At 40.7% G+C, this 19296-nt stretch overlaps 1 protein-coding gene across 1 annotated transcript in view; it reads right to left on the bottom strand.

Annotated features, from left to right (window-relative positions):
* Positions 1 to 19296, bottom strand: part of LOC109932547 (dual 3',5'-cyclic-AMP and -GMP phosphodiesterase 11A-like) — a 293291-nt gene that overhangs the window by 181634 nt on the left and 92361 nt on the right. The gene's annotated exons all lie outside the window — the stretch shown is intronic.

Genomic DNA, 19296 nt, shown 5'->3' with positions numbered 1-19296 from the left:
GGTGCAAGTACAGTTACACCATTTAAAAAGTTATTTGGACAGGTACATGAATAGGAAAGGTTTAGAAGGATATGGGCCAAACGCAGGGAAGTGGTTTTAGTTTAGTTTGGGAAACTTGGTTGGCATGAACGAGTTGGTCCGAAGGATCTGTTTCAGTGCTGTGTGACTCTATGACCCTATTTACTCGTGAGAACTGAGCAATACTGGACTACTGAAACTTCATTCTTCCTTGGGAATGTCTGAACAGGCTGCTCATCTCACACAAAAACAGAAATTGCTAGAGAAATTCTGGCAGCATCTAAGGAGAGAAAAACAAATTACCATTTCGAGTCCAGTGACCCTTCATCAGAACTGAATCATTTCTCACATGATGTGTGATTTAACAAGGTCCACCAGTGAAAATTACATTCCAACAGGCATCTTAACTCGAGCAAGTGAGCATATATTTGCAAATAATGAAGTGTTACTTCTAATGATGTTTTATCCATATTTTCAGTGTGTTTTCTCCTTCCTCTGTGTCCCACTATGTCTGAGGGCAATCCTGGTTTCGGTCTTAGCAACTAAGGTGGAGGGAGCGTGCTCTGTAGCTGGCCCTTGCTGATCTGGAAACCTGGCCAGTGTCCCCTGGTGTCTTTGGGCCTAGAGTCCTGCTAAGAATCTCCAGCCCAGATACATGCTCACCCTCCTCTGGTGGAACTGCTGCCGGCTTTGGGATCACATGCAGGGGGAAGGAGGAAGGGTCAGCACCTCTGGAGTGTCCTAAGAGGAAGTTCACGAAGTGCCTGTTGTCACTCCTCCTCCATTTGGGTACCTACCGACACCACCCTATCTCCCTGAAAGTGATATCGACGTCCCTCAGTCCCCTCTTGCCTTGCCATTGATGCGGGCATCCATGCCTAGGACACAAGAACATGAGAAATAGGAATGGAGTAGGCCATTCAGCCCGCTAAGCCTGCCCCTTCGTTCTAAATGTTCACAGCTGAGTGCTAGAGGGCAAGTCCATACAATAGCCAGCAGACACTGGGCGCATTCGATCTGACTTTTGAAGGCAGTCGCCACCACGGAGGCAGCCAGGTGTACATATTCCTGAGCCAGCATGGTACTGAGAATGTTGTTAGACTCATCCATTCTGTCATCCCACCTTCTGATCTTCCTGGGCCTATCTGTGCAAGTTGACAGAATCATTACTATCTGCGAACAGGGCCTCACCTTCTGCCTGGGACGGAGCTGCTGCCTGATCTCAGCAGCTTCTCACATCATTATAGCTTTGGTTCAAACATGGACAAAAGAACTAAACTCCCAAGGTGAGGTGAGAGTGACAACCCTTGGCATCAAGGTCGCATTCGACAGAGTGTGGCATCAAGGAGCTCTAGCAAATCTGATATCAACAGGTATCAGGGGGCAAACTGTCCAGTGGTTGGAGTCATACCTGACTCATAAGATGGCTGTTTTTGTTGGAGGTCAGTCATCTCAGCTCCTGAACATCTCTGCAGGAGTTCCTCAGGATAGTGTCCTAGGCCCAACTATATTCAACTGCTTCATCAATGACCTTCCCTCCATCATAAAGGTCAGAAGTAGGGATGTTCACTGATGACTGCACCATGTTCAGCACCATTCATGACTCCACAGATACTGAAGCAGTCCATGTTCAAATGCAACAAGATCTGGAAAATGTCCAGGCCTGGGCTTTCAAGCGGCAAGTAATATTCATGCCAGGCAATGACCATCTCCAATAGGAAACAATTTACTCATTGCCCCTCGACATTCAATGGTGTTACCAACAATAAATCTCACATTATCAACACCCTTGGGATTACTATTGACCAGAAACTACAAACAGAAAAAATGAACACAAATAATTCTAATCTATACATTGATTGAATCAAGAGTAGGCCCTTAAGCTTTGCTTGTCATTCAGTGAAATCTTTCTGTATTTTAACTGCATCCACCCCTTGGGTCCACATCCTTTAATTATGCTTAATTCATTCACAGGATATGGGTGTCGCTGGCTAGGCCAGCATTTATTGCCTATCCTTAATTGCCCAGAGAAGAGTCCCGATCCGAAACATCAGTTTTCCTGTTCCTCTGATGCTGCCTGGCCTGCTGTGCTCCTCCAGCTCCACACTGTTATCTCTAACTCCAGCATCGGCAGTTCTTACTATCATCTCTAAGAGTCAACTGCATTGCTGTGGGTCAGGAGTCACATGTAGTCCAGACCAGGTAAGGCTGGCAGTTTCCTTCCCTAAAGGATATTAGTGAATCAGATGGGTTTTTCCAACAAATCGACAATAGTTCCAAATGCCACCATCTGCTATGGTGGGCATTGACCCAGGTTCCCAGAACATTAGCTGGATCTCTGGATTAATTGTCCAATGATGATATCACTAGGGCATTTTCTCCCATATGCTTGGCTAGCAAATGTCTATTGATCTTAAAATCAAAATTATTAATTGATCAGCATCTATTGCTGTTTGTGACAGTGAAGTTCAGACTTTGGACACACGCTGCATGGAAAAATGTTTCCTAATATCTCCTCTTAATGACCCGGTCCTGATCTTAAACTTATGACACCTTGGTCCGAACTCCCACACTAGCAGAATGCATCGATCTATTTTATTACTCATTGAGCATCCCAAAAACTTCAAACAAATTAGCCTTTAAATTTCAATGTTCTACAGAATATAAGCCCAAATTAAATGGTTGCTCCATGTAGTTCAGTTCTCGGAGCCCTGGTAACATTCCAGTGAATCTGTGTCACACTCTCCAATTGTGATGGAATCTGCAGTTTCACAGTCTTTTGTTATTTTCAGTATTAGTCGTCTGTATTTCCTTTAGTTTTATTACGGCTTCTTTTCTTTATTAGACATTGTGTTTTCACACAAACCTTCTTCAATTTTAAAGCTGAGCCAAGAAAATACTTGGTAAAAGCAGATCAAATACAAAACGTTGAGCTGTTTCAGTTCAGTTAGTGAACATACAGAATGATAACCAAACTCATTAACTCAATCAATACAACCTGTAACTGAAAACAGTACAGAAATAATAAAACAGACAGTGGAGTCCTTGAGTAGGCTGTCACATTTGACTTGAACAAAGTATTTTCTCTACTCTCCAGCATACTTGACAAAATCCGTCCTTAGGCCTTCTGCTTAAAAATTGATTTCCCTGTGTCCAATATATCCTGAATGCACAGTCAATTACCAAGTCAGGCTAAGAATTGCTCAAAGAAAGTAAAAATGGAAAACTATTTGTGCCTTCTGTGGGTCTGAAGAAATATTTACACCAGAAGGTCATGGATTAAATCATCGTCATATCTGTTGGAGTAATTGGTGTGACATCCATGTAACACAGGAGGAAGAATGTGGTGGGTTAATTGAAGTTAGAGATAATTCTGGTTAAGATTGCAGCTGAAGTCTGAAAAGCTGCAGGTAAGTGGGAAATAATGAAATAGCTCTGTTGCTTGAGCTGACAACACCCATTATTAATCTTCTGACTAAAGGAATCAGTACTTGCATTATTTTTAGCTGGCCCTGTACTGGATCTGGAATTGAAAGTGAACATGTTCAATGGCCGAGGAAGGCTCTATTGCTCCCAGCGTGGCAAACGTTTGAAAGTAGCTGAATGGGTTATTACCTGTAAGCACTTCAAACTTTGCAGCAATCAGGATGTCTCTGACCTTCTGGGAAATGGCCCATTTCAAAGTTAGCAGTTCAAATTTCATACTGGAGGAATTCTACATATTCCTCTTGTTCAGGTTCAGACTTCATCTTGCATAAGTGATAGCCAATCATTTCCACCCTTGAGCCTGTGACAGTATCTTTCCTCGGCCATGGAAACTGGCATTGGTTCTCAATATGAAAAGGATATGGAAATGGGGGTGGCCAAGGACAGGTGATGAGATAAGCTTCTGTCTGAGCATGTAAGAGGAGTCTTCCTATACTGAGGTCCAACTCTTTGTGATGCTCTGCGAAGTATCATGCTTTCTACAGCCTTTCCCAGTGGCTTCTATGGACTTCCTCAGCAAATCGGGATTGGAGCAACCGATTGTTTATAGCCTTCCATAAACCTTCTGTAGTAACCAGCCAACCAGATCAGATGGTCCACTCGGTTCCCCTTGTGGGACAATCTAGAATGAAAGGTCATAGCTTTAGAATGAGTGGTGACAGATTTAAAACAGAGATGAGGAGAAATTACTTCTCTCAAAGGGCTTTGAATCTGTGGAATTCACTACCCCAGAGTGTGGTGCATGTCAGGACACTGGCTAAATTTAAGGAGGAGATAGATTTTTAAATTAGTAACAGTTTAAAGGTTTATGGAGAATAGACAGGAACGTGGAGCTGAGGCCAAGATGCAATCAGCTATGACTGTATTGAATGGCGAAGCAGGCTATAGGGACTGAACTGCCTACTCCTGCTCCTAGTTGTTACATTCCCTATCCACCTAAGGCCGGACCACTCCTGTACTGCACAGATCTTCTCATTGTCAGAACTAATGCCTGCCTTGCTAATGAAGCATCCAGGGTACTGTAATTTTATCTGGAAAAATTGACACTTCTTTGGTTTGATTTTCAAATGAAACTTCATCAAGTGGGCCAAGACATTATCTCGTGTTACAGATCTCCTTTCAGAAAGTCAAGCTGAAATGAGTATATCATCTGATACACAAGGAGGGACTGGAAATTAAGATCACCAAAAACTTTATCCATCAAACACAATAATGTGGCAGGGGCATGACAGAACCCAAATGGCATTCTCATGTATGTGTAAAATGCCGTGGTGCCTGCTTTTTCGAAGTCTTGCTGAGCAATGGTTAGCTGTTTATAAACTAGGCCAAATAAATGCTACAAAAATGCACTGCACCAATCTGGTTCATTTATGTCCTGTTGGGAAGGAAACCTGCCATCCTTACCTGGTCTGGCCTACACGTGACTCCTGATCCACACAATGTGGTTGATTCTTAATTAAGGATGAGCAATAAATGCTGACCCAGTCAGTGATGCCCACATCCCAAGAATGAATTAAAAAAGAAATAGATGTATCTTTGGTCAATTTGTTATGAAAACAAACAAAAGCTCAAGCTGAAGGCATTCCTAATAAATAAACCAATATTGGCCAACCCTGACTTATGCAAAACTTTTAAAATGGCAGTTGATGCCAATAACCTAAGGTTAAATGCAGCTTTATTGTAAGATGATGAGTCAGAAATAGAGAATCCAGTTGGGTACTTTTCTAAGAAAATAAACCTGTATCAGAGGAATTACTCTACAGTAGAAATGGAGACTTAGATTATTGTTGGCACTTCAACATTTTGAAGTCTATGTCTGACAGGATTGAAATGAAACATTAATCTATATTGACTATAATTCACTCATGCTCATTGGAAAGTTTAAAAGTCAAATGCAGGATTGCTCAGAAGTTAATTGATATAAGCATTCAATGTAAACATCGTTGGTCAAGATAGCGAGTTATCAGACACATTAATCAGAATGTAAAAATAATGCAATAAGCTATGAATTTAAGATAATAAAAGATTATATATGACACATATAAAGGAGTGAGTGAGAATGGCTGGATGTAAGTCATGTGTTTTATTGTTTGCGTGTCATGCATCTTGTAAGTGAAATGCATTTTTTGAAATGGTCTATCATCTCTCTTAAGGATGGAGAATTTAAAAGTCATTTTTATTCTTTTTAACTGTCAACTAAAAACAGGAGAAGTTACTGCTTTGAACTAGGGAAATTATTAAAAGATGTTTCCAATGACTGGGATACATTGTGTGTTGTACCTGCAATGTTGTCATACTTGAGCAGTGAGGGAAATTTCCAGATAAATGTGACTGCCTGTATGGGTTCTGGGCTGTTTTTATTTGCCTCAGAGAAAGTTTTTTGATTAGTTTTTCATTCAGGAGTGGCTGGTGTGGGCCCATGCAAGCTCAGTACTGTGACAATCGCTTGGGTGTGGATTATACAGCAGAAACATCCAGTCTGTGAAGAGAAAGCATCCACCTCTTTCTCTCCTTTCTGTGTGAAGAAGTAAAAGGAAATCCCTAGTAGTAAGTTACTCCCCCTCACCTTTTTCTCCAAGTTATATTCTCTGCAAATTCCCTGTTGAAAGAAAACTTGGAAGAAACACCTTCAGAGGCACTGAAAGAACCTCAATCAATGAATGAAACACTGAACAAAGAAGTCGGAAGCAAGCAAAAAGGAAACAATGCATCGACATCTGAGATCCAGACTGGTGCTAGAACTGTGCCCCTTCAGCTATTTTTCTTTCTGATCCACAGTTTTTGTGTGTTGGCTCTTTGTGTGTGTATCCACCACAGAGTTATAGGGTCAGAGTCATAGAGTTATACAGTGCAGAAGAAGGCCTTTCAGCCCATCAAGTCTGCACCAACAATAACTACCACTGAGGGTCTGGTAATTCCAATTTCCTGCATTTGTACCATATCCTTGAATGTTATGATATTTCAAACACACTTCCAATTTTTTTTATAACAAAGTTTGTAATGTTTCCAGACTCCACTACCTTCCCAGGCAGTGCATTCCAGATTCCCACCGCCCGCTGAGTGGAAAAGGTTTTTTCTCAAATCCCTTCTGAATCTCCTATCCCTTACACCAAAACTATACCTCCCTCTCACGATTGACTCCTCAACCAAAGGGAACAGTTGCTCTATATTCACTTTGTCTGTACTCTTCATAATTTTATACTCCTAAATCATGTCCCCCTCAGCCTTCTCTGCTCTAAAGAACAGTTACTCCTTATTACTCAGCTGCTCCATCCCAGGCAACATCCTGGTGGACCTAGGTGCATGGGAATTTTAAGTAAAAGATAAGGTTTAAATTACAGAGTTATAGATTAGTGATTCAACTCATCTGTTCTGTCATTTGTTGAAAAAACTTGATTACAATGAATAGTTATTTCTTTGTTAATGGAGGGGGGGGAAGCTAGTATGCATATTCTTTCAACCTGAATTAGACCTTTAGCTAAAATTGGACAATTCAGCGATTTAACCAAATTTTCACATTTGTGATGACTCTGGGATTAGTGGGGCGTGATTTCAATCACACAACCCCAATGAGTTGTGACAGCATCCCACAAACAGGAACAAACATGTGGCTTCGCACAGCGATGGGACAGCAAGGACTGGATCTGCACTTGACCGTATCGCAATCTGTTCCACCACCCCCTTCAGCCCGAGGTTCACACATCTACCTGCACCAATTGTCATCTCACGGATGGTAGACTCGTTCCTGGTCTTTGGAGCCTAATCTTTTTCCATAATCGAGATGCTACAAAGTGCCTGCATTTGACTTAAAAGTTGGTTCTCCTCCATCAATGCCTGAATCTCCAGTGATCCTGCAGCAGCTTCAGCCTCCTTCACAGACATTACCAGTTTTAACTCTTCCGTCATCCACTCCATCTCAGATAAGCACCTTTCAACCTCATCCACCATAACTTGATGCCTGTGCTGCTAACTACACCAGATACACTGTGCTTTTTGAGCACATGGATGGCTTGAAATTCATGAAGCAGGGATTATTTATTCCACTGGAAATCTTTATAAATATAAAGGGAAATTAAGGTTAAACTATGAGAACAGAGTATTTACACAGGATTAGGCCTGTAGTTTACTTTTGGTGAGGAAATCATTTGTCTCTCGTTCTCTCCACGCGGCCTCTTTTCTGAGAAAGATACCCTTTCCTTCAGGGAGAATTCAATCAACCGCTCAAGCTCTTGGAGACATAAGGACTGCAGATGCCTGAAGCTAGAGTCAATAAATGTTGACCTGGAAAAGCACAGCAGCTCAGACACCATCTGAGGAGCCGGAAAGTCAACCTTTCGGGCTAAAAAGAACAAAAAAAAACTAATCAAACAAAAATGCTAATGCAAAAACAAAGAACTGTGGATGCTAGGAATCAGCAGTAAAAACAGAAATTGCTGGAAGTACACAGCAGTCAGGCACAATCAGTAAAGATTAAAATAGTTACCATTTCAAGTTAATGACCTTTCATTAGAACTCAATCTGATATAAGATCATCAACCTGAAACATTTATTCTGTTTTGCTGCACCGAGGCTGCCTGATTGCCTGTGTTTTCCAGTTGCACATTTATTAACAACTGCTCAAACTCCTCTGCTTGGTCCTCTCCCTCTTTGCTGTCACGTGCTGTTGTAGGCTCTTTACACTTATTTTCACTGAAGACAATCACTTTCCATTCATGAAGTACCAGTTTTATAAATTAGAAATAATGATGTCCATCAAATAATGTTAGCCTATCCAAACAATGCTACAAATCTTATAGAAAAGATGTTTGCTTATAACATTGGGTATTTTAAAATTAGAAACAGTTACAAATTCAAAGTTATCTACTCATTCTCATATGTTGGCAAATTATTATATAAATCAAAAAAAGCCACAATTATTTTAACACTGAGAATTTAAGATTCTGATCTTACATTTCTGTCCTTAAATAGCAGAGGAAAATACAATTGCCCCTTTAGGATTTGTGTGATTAATATTAATGTCTGCAATTAAGTTTTAATGTCAGTTATTTCCCTCCTTTTTAACTAAAGCTGCTGAATTCATTAGAATGGGAGCCTGTTAGAGATATGAAAATCTGACACTTAATAGCAGTGGTGTTGTTTTATGCCCACAGCTTCCAGCCTTCTTCTGTGAACATTGGGACTGAACCACATGATTATAAAACACTGGCTTTTGATTAATTCTAACAGATGTTACTTTGAATCTTTCTTTTGCCTGCGATGGGTCAGGAAACCAGTAGTTAATTATCATTTTCTTTTTAAAAATGCATGTCACCAAATTGAGCCTGAAGAATTCTAAAGGATTCATAAATACCACATTTTTTGTTTAGTAAACACAGGGAGGAAGGAAAAATAACACTTGGCTATGGTGAATTCTTTGAAGAACAGACCCCATCTAAGCCTTCTTTTGCTTTGGTGTCTGCTCCTTGGAAGCACAGCAGTTTGTCCTGTTGACTAGTGTCAAAGTAAAGCTGACATGTTACATCTCGCACTGCAGGTTGCTGCACTAATAGCTTGTCACTGCACAGTATTCGGAGACTCTGCTCCACAACCACTGGCAGATTTCCCCATAATTAACAGTCAACCATGCAGGCCAATTACTTTAATTGCTAAACAAAATCATGGACTCAGTCAGGAGCTCAAGAGATATTGCTGCAGATAAAACAAAATCATTGGAGGCCTACACTTAAATAACCCTTTCCATTGAGGATTAACTGTTAAACTATTGTAATCACCACATTTAATGGCATTTTAAGAACTTCGAACAATCTGTTTAGTGTGATTTTAAAAACAGAAAAGGCTGGAAAAACACAGCCGGTCAGGCAGCATCTATGCAGCAAACAGAGTAAATGTTCCAGGTTGATGATCTTATATCAGACTGAATTCTCATTAATGGTCATTGACTTGAAATATTAACTATTTTAATTTTTACTGATTCTGCCTGATTGCTGTGTATTTCCAGCAATTTCTGTCTTTACTGCTGGTTCTTAGCATGCACAGTTCTTTGTTTTTGTATTAGTTTTTTTTGTTTTTCTTGTTCTTAAGTATGCATTTAAACATAAATTTTTTGGCAGTGTAACAATTATGTCACTGGACTGGACTATTTTAAGAAAGGTAGTTTAAAAAAAAGCCAGGGAACGATAGACCAGTGAGCCTGACATTGATGGTGGGCAAGTTGTTGGAAGGAATCCTGAGGGACAGGATTTACATGTATTTGGAAAGGCAAGGACTGATTAGGGATAGTCAGAATGGTTTTGTGTGTGATGAGGGCAGATCAATGGATGTGATCTATATGGACTTCAGTAAGGCGTTTGACAAGGTTCCTCATGGTAAACTGGTTAGAAAGGTTGGATCACATGGAATACAGGGAGAACTAGCCATTTGGATAAAGAACTGGTGGTGGAGTGTTGCCTTTCAGACTGGAGGCTGTGACCAGTGCTGTGCCACAAGGATCAGCACTGGGTCCACTGCTTTTGTTATTTATGTATGTGATTTGGATGTGAACATAGGAGGTATGGTTAGTAAGTTTGCAGATGACACCTAAATTGGAGGTGTAGTGGACAGCGAAGAATGTTACCTCAGAGTACAACAGGATCTGGATTAGATGGGCCAATGGGCCAAGGAGTGGCAGATGGAGTTTAATTTAGATAAATGTCAGGTGCTGTATTTTAGAAAGGCAAATCAGGGCAGTACTTTTACACTTAATGGTCAGGTCCTGGGCAGTGTTGCTGAACAAAGAAACTTTGTGCTACAGGTTCATATTTCCTTGAAAATGGAATCCCAGGAAGGCAGGGTAGTGAAGAAGGCATTTGGTATGCCTTCCTTTATTGGTCTGTGCATTGACCACAGGAGTTGGGAGGTCACATTGTGGTTGTACAGGACATTGGTTAGGCTACTATTGGAATACTGCATGCATTTCTGGTCTCATTGCTATAGGAAGGATGTTGTGAAACTTGAAAGGGTTCAGAAAAGATTTACAAGGATGTTGCCAGGGTAGGAGTGCTTGAACTATAGGGAGAGCATGGGGCTATTTTCTCTGGAGCGTCAGAGGCTGAGGAGTGACCTTATAGAGGTTTGTGAAATCATGAGAGGCATGGATAGGGTGAATAGCCAAGGTCTTTTCCCAGGGCAGGGGAGTCCAAACCTAGAGGGCATAGGTTTAAGGTGAGGGGGAAAAGATATAAAAGGGACCTAAGGGGCAACTTTTTCATGCAGAGCGTGGTGCATGTATGGAGTAAGATGCCAGAGGAAGTGGTGGAGACTGGTACAATTGCAACATTTAAAAGGCATCTGGATGGGTATATGAATAGGAAAGGTTTAGAGGGATATGGGCCAAATGCTGGCAAATAGATTTATTTAGGATATCTGGTTGAAATGGACGAGTTGGACCAAAGGCTCTGTTTCCATGCTGTACAGCTCTGTGACTCTATAACTGGTAATCCGCAGAGCATTAGTTCAAACCTTACCTACCAGTTTGTGAAATTAAATACAGTTTAATATGAGAATAAGATTTAGTATCTGTAAAAGTTATCATGAAGCTGTTGGACAGTCATAAAAACACAACTAATTCTTTGACGTCATTTACTCTATCTGGCCTACATGTGACTCCAGACCCGCTTTAAAATGATTGACTCTTAGCTGCCTCTCAGTGGTAGCCTAGCAAATTCTTAGAAAGAATCAGATCCTGAATAGAATCCTGTTTTTGTGGTCCACATCAGGACAAACAAGATAGGCAAGACTAGGAAAGAGGACCTGTTTAAGGATTATCAGGTACTAGGGCCTAATTTAATGAACAGGTCCTCAATCTCCGATTACTGCCCAAGCCACATGCAAATTGGTATAGGGACACTAGAATAAGGGAAGTAAACATGTGGCTAAAAGAGTGGTGTGGGAAAGAGGGGTTCCTTTTCATGGGGCATTGGCATCAGTCTTGGAACAGTAGGGATCTGTACTGCTGGGACGGTCTCCACCTGAGCTGCGACCAATGTTCTAGCGAAAAGGGTAAATAGGCTGGTCAACTAGAAAGCTGGGGGGAAGGAAAGTATAAAACTCCAAGAAGAACAATGGCCAATGGGAAACAAAGCAGCAGGTTAACATCTGTGGGGATGGATTCAACTGCATGGAAACGTATGAAAAAAATGAAAAGAAAAGGATGACTTGGGTGCACGAAATAGGACAGAATATTTGGAAAAGGTTAGGAATTAAACTTCAAGTCCATTGGATAAAGGGATGACAATGAGAAGAGGCACAGTCAATAGAGGACTGAAGGTGTTGTATCTGGATGCACACAGTACAAGGAATAAGGTAAATGAGCTTGTGGCACAGATTGAAATTGGCAGGTATAATGTGATGGGTATCATGGAGACGTGGCTGCAAGGTGATCGGGACTGGGAGCTAAATATCCAAGGATGTACATCCTATCAAAAGACAGGCAAGTGGGCAGAGGAGGTGGGGTTACCTTATTAGTAAGAAATGATATTAAATCCATAGGAAGAAACGAAGTAGGATCAGATGGTGTAGAATCTGTGTGGGTAGAATTGAGGAATCACAAAGGTAAAAAACACCATAATGGGAGTTATGTATGGGCCCCCAAACAGTCAGGAGCTGGGGCAAAAGATACACCAGGAGATAGAAAAGGCATGTAAAAAAGGCAAGATTACAATGATCCTGGGAGACTTCAATATGCACATGGACTGGGAAAATCAGGTTGGTAGTGAATCACAAGGAAAGGAATTTGTGGAATGTCTATGAGATGGTATTTTGGAGCAGCTTGTGGTGGAGCCCACTACAGAACAGGCAATACTGGGTTTATTGATGTGCAATGAGTCAAACTTGATAAGGGAGCTTAAGGTGAAGGAAACCTTAGGAGACAGTGACCATAACATGGCAGAATTTATTCTGCAATTTGAGAGGGAGAAGATAGAATTAGAGGTAACGGTATTACAGCTGAATAAAGGCAACTACAGAGGCATGAGGGAGGAGCTGGGCAGAACTGACTGGGAGAGGAGCCTAGCAGGAAAGACAGTGGAACAGCAATGGCAGGAGTTTCTAGAAGTAATTCAGGAGACACAGCAAAAATTCATCCATAGGTAAAAGAAGCATACCAAAGAGAAGATGAGGCAACCATGACTGAGTTGGGAAGTCAGGGACAGCATAAAAGTGAAGACAAAACATATAATACAGTGAAGGGCAGTGGGAAGTCTACAGTGACCAAGAGGACAACGAGAAGAGATATAATGAGGGAGAAAATTAAATATGAGGGTAAGCTAACCAGCAATATAAAAGAGTTTCTTTAGATATATAAAGGACAAAAGAGAGGCAAAGTGGACATTGGGCCACTGGAAAACGACACTGGAGAAGTAACAACGGGGAACAAAGAAATGGTGGATGAACTGAACAAGTACTTTGTGTCAGTCTTCAGAGTAGAAGAATACAAGTAATATCCAAAAAATTCAAAAGAGTCAGGGGGAAGAGGTGAGTAGGACAACCATCACCAAGGAGAAAGTGCTAGAAAAACTGGAAGGTCTGAAGGTGGATAAATCATCTGGACCAGATGGACTACACCCCAGAGTTCTGAAGGAGATAGCTGAAGAGATAGTGGAGGCAATAATAGTGATCTTCTAGGAATCATTGGAGTCAGGGAGGCTCCCAGAGGACTGTAACTCCCCTGTTTTAAAAGGGAGTGACACAAAAGATGGGAAATTATAGGCCGATTACCCTGACCACAATCATTGGTAAGATTATGGAGTCCTTTGTGAAGGATGAGATTTCTGATGTTTTGGAAGTGCATGGTAAAACAGGGCAAAGTCAGCATGATTTCATCCTTGGGAGGTCATGCCTGACACATCAGTTAGAAACGTTTGAAGAGGTAATGAGCAGATTAGACCAATGGATGTTACCTACTTAGACTTCCAGAAGGCCTTTGACAATGCGCTGCACAGGAGGCTGCTGAGTAAGATAAGGGCCCATGGTGTTAAAGGCAAGGTGCTAGCATGGATAGAAGATTGGGTGTCTGGCAGAAAGCAGAGAGTGGGGATAAATCAGTCCTTCTCAGGAAGAAAACCAGTGACAATGTTCGGACCACAACTTTTCATTTTATACATTAATAATCTAGATGAAGGAACTGATGGCATTCTAGCTAAATTTGCAAATGATACGAAGATAGGTGGAGGGACAGGTAGTGCTGAGGAGACATAGAGGTGCAGAAGGATTTAGACAGATTAGGAGAGTGGGCAAAAAAGTGACAGATGGAGTACAATGTGGGAAGGTGTGAGATCGTGCGCTTTTGCAGGAAGAATATAAGCATAGACTATTTTCTAAATGGGGAGAAAATTCAGAAATCTGAAGTACAAAGGGACTTGGGAGTCTCTTAAGGTAAGCTTGCAGGTTGAGTCGGTAGTTAGGAAGGCAAATACAATGTTGGTATTTATTTTGAGAGGACTAGAATATAAAAGCGGGGATGCACTTCTGCTGCTTTATAAGGCTCTGGTCAGACCACATTTAGAGTATTGAGAGTAATTTTGGGCCCCATACCTCAGGAAGGATGTACTGGCCCTGGAGCAGGTACCAAAGGAGGTACATGAGAATTCCAAGAATGAAACGCTTAACATATGAGGAATATTTGGGGACTCTGGGTCTATACTCGATGGAGTTTAGAAGGATGAAGGGGGATCTAATTGAAATTTACAGAATACTGAATGGCCTGGACAGAGTGCTCTTTGGGAAGATGTTTCTATTAGCAGGAGAGACTAGGACCCGAGGGCACAGCTTTAGAGTAAAGGAGAGACCCTTTAGAACGGAGATAAGGAGAAATATCTCATCCAGAGAGTGATGAATCTATGGAATTCACTGCCACAGAAGTCTGTGGAGGCCAGGTCATTGAGTACATTTAAGACAGAAATAGATGGGTTCTTGATTGTTAAGGGGATCAAAGGTTACACGGAGAAAGCAGGAGAATGAGGTTGAGAAACTTATCAGCCATGATTGAACAGCAGAGCAAACTCGATTGGCTGAATGGCCTAATTTCTGCTCCTATGCCTTATTGTCTTATGGTCTAATTACTGCATTGTGGATGCCTGTTCACCACACAGAATGGGACAGATTGAGAATCTCCACACCAAAGGACAGGCAACAATGTCCATATCTCATAAATAAACATGTAAAAAGTTTTAATGTAGTTTTGTTTAATTAGGTCAATAATTTACAAACATTCTGTTATATGTATGTATTTACAATATAACTAGTAATGTAACACTGGATATTGTTTTAATGTGTATGAAGAATACAAATGTAATTAGCCCTTGTCAGATTAGTGTTATTATTGCTCTATTTTATTTGACAAGGAAACCGCTATCTAATAACTAACAAATAATGAATATGCAGCAGGAAGGAGTATTTCTATGTTAGAATAATTACGGTGTACTACTTTGGTGAGGACCAATATCAATAAAACATAAGATTTTGTAAAATGCTTAACAACGTATGTTCCTTTAGAAACAGTTTGAATCCTTTAGAAAGTCAAAGCAATTCAGTTAACTAACAAACTAAGATCTTCAATTCTAACCTTGTGCTTGCTTGACATGTAGCCTGATGATATTCAGTAATTGTTGTGAAAACTATTCGTTGCTCATAAAAAGTGAGTTTCAAGGTAATAACTCAGAGCTGTATTTAGCATGCTGCTTCTGACACTGCCAGTGCAGAAGTGGTTTAAATGTGTTAAGATATCACTTTATGAAGGGACATGTCACTGAACAAGTAACCGGGATGTCGAATATGTCATTGCACATTCCAGCTTGCAGTGTGTTGGGTAAGAAATGCAACTGTGCTTTCCTGTTAGTAATGAAGCGTTAATGTTAATCTATCTGCTGAGCAAGCCTGCATTCTATCTTCAAATAAACAGAACCTAGGTTTAGTTTATTGGTCTTGGTGTGAAATTGCTAAATTTGTGTCAATTATCACAGAATCAGTTACAGCACAGGAGATCATTCACCTGTCATATCTGAGCTAGCTCTCCAAATTCACTTAGTACTATTCCTCCACATTCTGTGCTTAACCCTGCACATGTTTCCTTTTCAGAAAACAATTTAATTTCCTCTTGAATGGCTTGATGATACCTACCTCTACCACAAACTCTGGCTGCATGTTCTAAATCATAACCACTCACTGTTATGAAAATACAGTTTCTTCTACAAGCAACACCCTCAACTTCAAAAGAGTTCTTCATATCCAAAACCATTCTTGTTCATATTTTCTGCACCTCTCTCTGATATGATCACACCCTCCTTAAGTGACTGAAGGATGTTTCTGTGGATGTTCTCTTGTATGTACAGAGAAGCTAGATGAAGAGAAAACAATAAATGTAGGTCATAATATGTGGGTTTTTTTTAAATTACTTCTAATAGATGCCAAATGCAAGTTTTTTTTTTGTATACCAACAGGTCCCTTCGCTGCTATACCTGGTAAGTTTGACATTTGATTGACTTACAGAGTAGTTACAGAATGATAGATTAGTAAACCACAAAAGGAAGCCATTCAATCTATTGTGTATATGACACCCTTTTTGAAGAGCAACCCAGTTTGTTTCACTGTGTCCATCCCTTCACCACATCACAGCAATCTTTTTTCCCTGAAAGCTAGTTCAATTCCCTTTTATAAGCCACTATGAAAACCGTATTCACCACTTTAATTGGACAGTGCTTTCCAAATCCTAACCACTCTGTGCACAAAATAGTTTTCCCTCATGTTGCCTCTGGATCTTTTGTCAATCTCATTAGATCTGCACTCTTTGGTATTGACCATTCATCCATTGAAAATTGTTTAATTTTATTTATTCTATATAAACCCTTCATGGTGTTTAGTCAATTAAGTCTTGTCTTAGCCTTCCTTGCTGGAAGGAGAGAGTGACCCTAGATCCTCCGGTCCATGCTTGACACTATAATCTCTCATCCTGGAATCATTCCTGTTATCTGAAAAGGAAGCATGAGCAGGATTAACTGCTTACTCTCACCAAATCCTTCTCTATCTTCCTAAATGTTGTTTTTCAGAATTTGGTACAATGCTCAGAGAGGAATTAAATCTGGAAGTGGGATTGAGATATGGGGACATAACTTATCCTACACAATGCCCAGGAGCTGTAGGATCATGATGCTGTCATGATTTTTTTCGCCCACCAAGGCTTTACCTCTTGCCTTGTGTGACTTTAGCTCCATTTCACTTCTGAACTGCTGCGGCAAGTCTTTGTGTCCCACTGCATAGCCACTAACTGGTAAACAAAGAGTCTGAAGCAGCAGTCCAGTATTTCAGAAGGAATCTGTGGCTTAAGTCAGTTGAGATAAAGCTGTGAGAGCTTGAAGGAGTGAGAACAAGCAGCTGATAGTGTGTTTAGCAGTTACTTTGAAGCTTTGGGCAGGAAGACACAGGGAGAAAACACTAATACTTGGAGCTTCACTTTGAAGTTCACAAGATAAGTCAGACCAGTGTGTCTCATTCACCAGTTTTGCTGGTTTTCCCTTCAGCATTAGTAAAAATTATACATCAATGACTTTGATTTATTGTGTATTTTTTAGTGTTGGCTTTTCTCAAAATCTAGGAATGCACAGCTAGAAAACTGACAGATTTGTCAGGCGATTGCTTGCCTTCTAAGTTTTCCAGTTCTGCTACAATTCCCACATCTGTATGCATTTAGTATACTTTTTTCAAATTACACTAACTTAAACAAACTCTTCACAGTATTTGACAGTTGTTGTTAAGCATTGAAATATTGAAAAATATCAGTACTTAATGAAAAATGTTTGAGTGGTAAAGTGGTAAACTTACTTCATTTGAAACAGTAATCTTGAGAAATGGTCCTTGAGGTTATGTGACACCTCAATGTGTAAATGCTCTGCCTGATAATAATACTGTGTCATAACCAGTTAAGGCATGCCATATAAACTTAAAACATGAACTTTACTGAATGTAGAATCTTTTGGAACTGACTTTTCTTTTAATGTAGACTATCTGTCCTGCAAAAGATGGCCAAAGATAATCTGATTTGACATATGAATTCAATATTGCTATACTGTCTTGCAAGGATATAAAGATGTATTCCTGGCTAAGAGGTGTCAATGATCCATAACTTGAGACCTTCCTGAACACATTCCTGAATTAAGATGTCTTTCTGAAACAAAAGCAGTGATTGTTCAAAGCCCCTCCCCACTCCTCCCATAGATTTTGCTCAAACACTGTACGGGTTTACATTTTATCTTGCAGAAAGATACAGCTGCACAAAACCCAATATTGTCTATGGTTTAAGAACCAGAGACTGTAACATTGCAAGGTCTCCACATCTGTTCCATTGCAAGTCCACCAATGTAACAAACAAACCTCCTGGTAATGAAGTTACATGTAACTACATTTGTGATGTGTGGAAAGGTCATCTCTTTAAGAGCATCCCATAATGATTTTGGCATATAAATTCAGCTGTTAAATTCACAAAAACCAACCTTCAGGCATGAAGGCCTCTTCTTCAAATAAAAGCAAAGCGCTGCAGATAAACAGATCTGAAATTTAAAAAAAAACTGAAAATGCTGGAGAAACTCAGAGGTCTGCTGGCATCAATGGAGAAAGAAACAATGTTAACATTTCGAGTCTGGTATGGTTCTTCTTTGGACAGCCTTCTTCAATTCTGAAGGAAAGTCATATCAGAAGCAAAACAGTAAATTTGCTTCTCTCTTCACAGGTGCTGCCAGACCTGCTGAGTTTCTCCAACACTTTGTTTTTATTTAAGGCATGGTGGCTTAATAGTTAGCACTACAGCCTCGCAGCACCAGGGACCTGGGTTCGATTCCAACCTTGGGCAACTGTGTGGAGTTTGCGCATTCTCCCTGTGTCTGTGTGGGTTTGTGCTGGGTGCTCCAGTTTCCTCACACAGTCCAAAGATGTGCAGGTTAGGTGGATTGGCCGTGCTAAATTGCCTGTAGTGTTTAGGGATGTGTAGGTTAGGTGCATTAGCCCTTGGGAAATGCAGCATTACAAAGGATGGGATGGGTTTGGGTGGAATGCTATTCGGAAGCTCAGTGTGGACTTGTTGGTCTGAACGGCCTGTTTCCACACTGTAATACATCTCCTTCATCTGGCCTACAACATATGTTTTCCAGGAACACTGCAGCAAGCCCGAGACAAGTGATATTAGCCAGGGAACATGGTGATGTGTTGAAGTGGCAGGCAACTGGAAGCTCAGAGTCATTTTTACAGTCAGGGTACAGGTGTTCAGCAAAGCAGTCACCCAGTCTGTGTTTTGTCTCCTCAGCATAGAGCAGACCACATTGTGAACAGCAAATACAGTTGACTAGAATGAATGAAATACACGTAAATTGCTGCATCACCTAGAAGACATGACTGGAGCCTTGGATGGTGAGGAAGGAGGAAGTCATGCTCTCTAATGCTCAGTTAAGGTCTCATTATAGCCATGGTCCAAATATTGCTAAAAGAGCTGAATTCAAGTAATGAGGGGACAGTTACTGCCCTAGCCATCAAGGCAACATTCAACTGAGTTTTGCATCAAGAACCTCTAGCAAAATTACAATCAACGGTAATTAGGGAAATGCTCCCTGTGAGCACTCGGAAACCCCGCACACATCCCATCATCCTCTGTACGACTTGTGCTCTGGTTTAAATATATCGAGCACAGAACCCAGTCATCCACACAAGAGCAACTCAAGTTAGAGTGAAAGTTGATAAGGGGAAAGCAGTCCACCGGCTGCAATGATACCTAAC

This window comes from Rhincodon typus, chromosome 7, assembly GCF_021869965.1.
Source record: "Rhincodon typus isolate 14 chromosome 7, sRhiTyp1.1, whole genome shotgun sequence".
Lineage (NCBI taxonomy): Eukaryota > Metazoa > Chordata > Chondrichthyes > Orectolobiformes > Rhincodontidae > Rhincodon > Rhincodon typus.
This window is presented reverse-complemented; position numbering and strand designations above follow the sequence as displayed.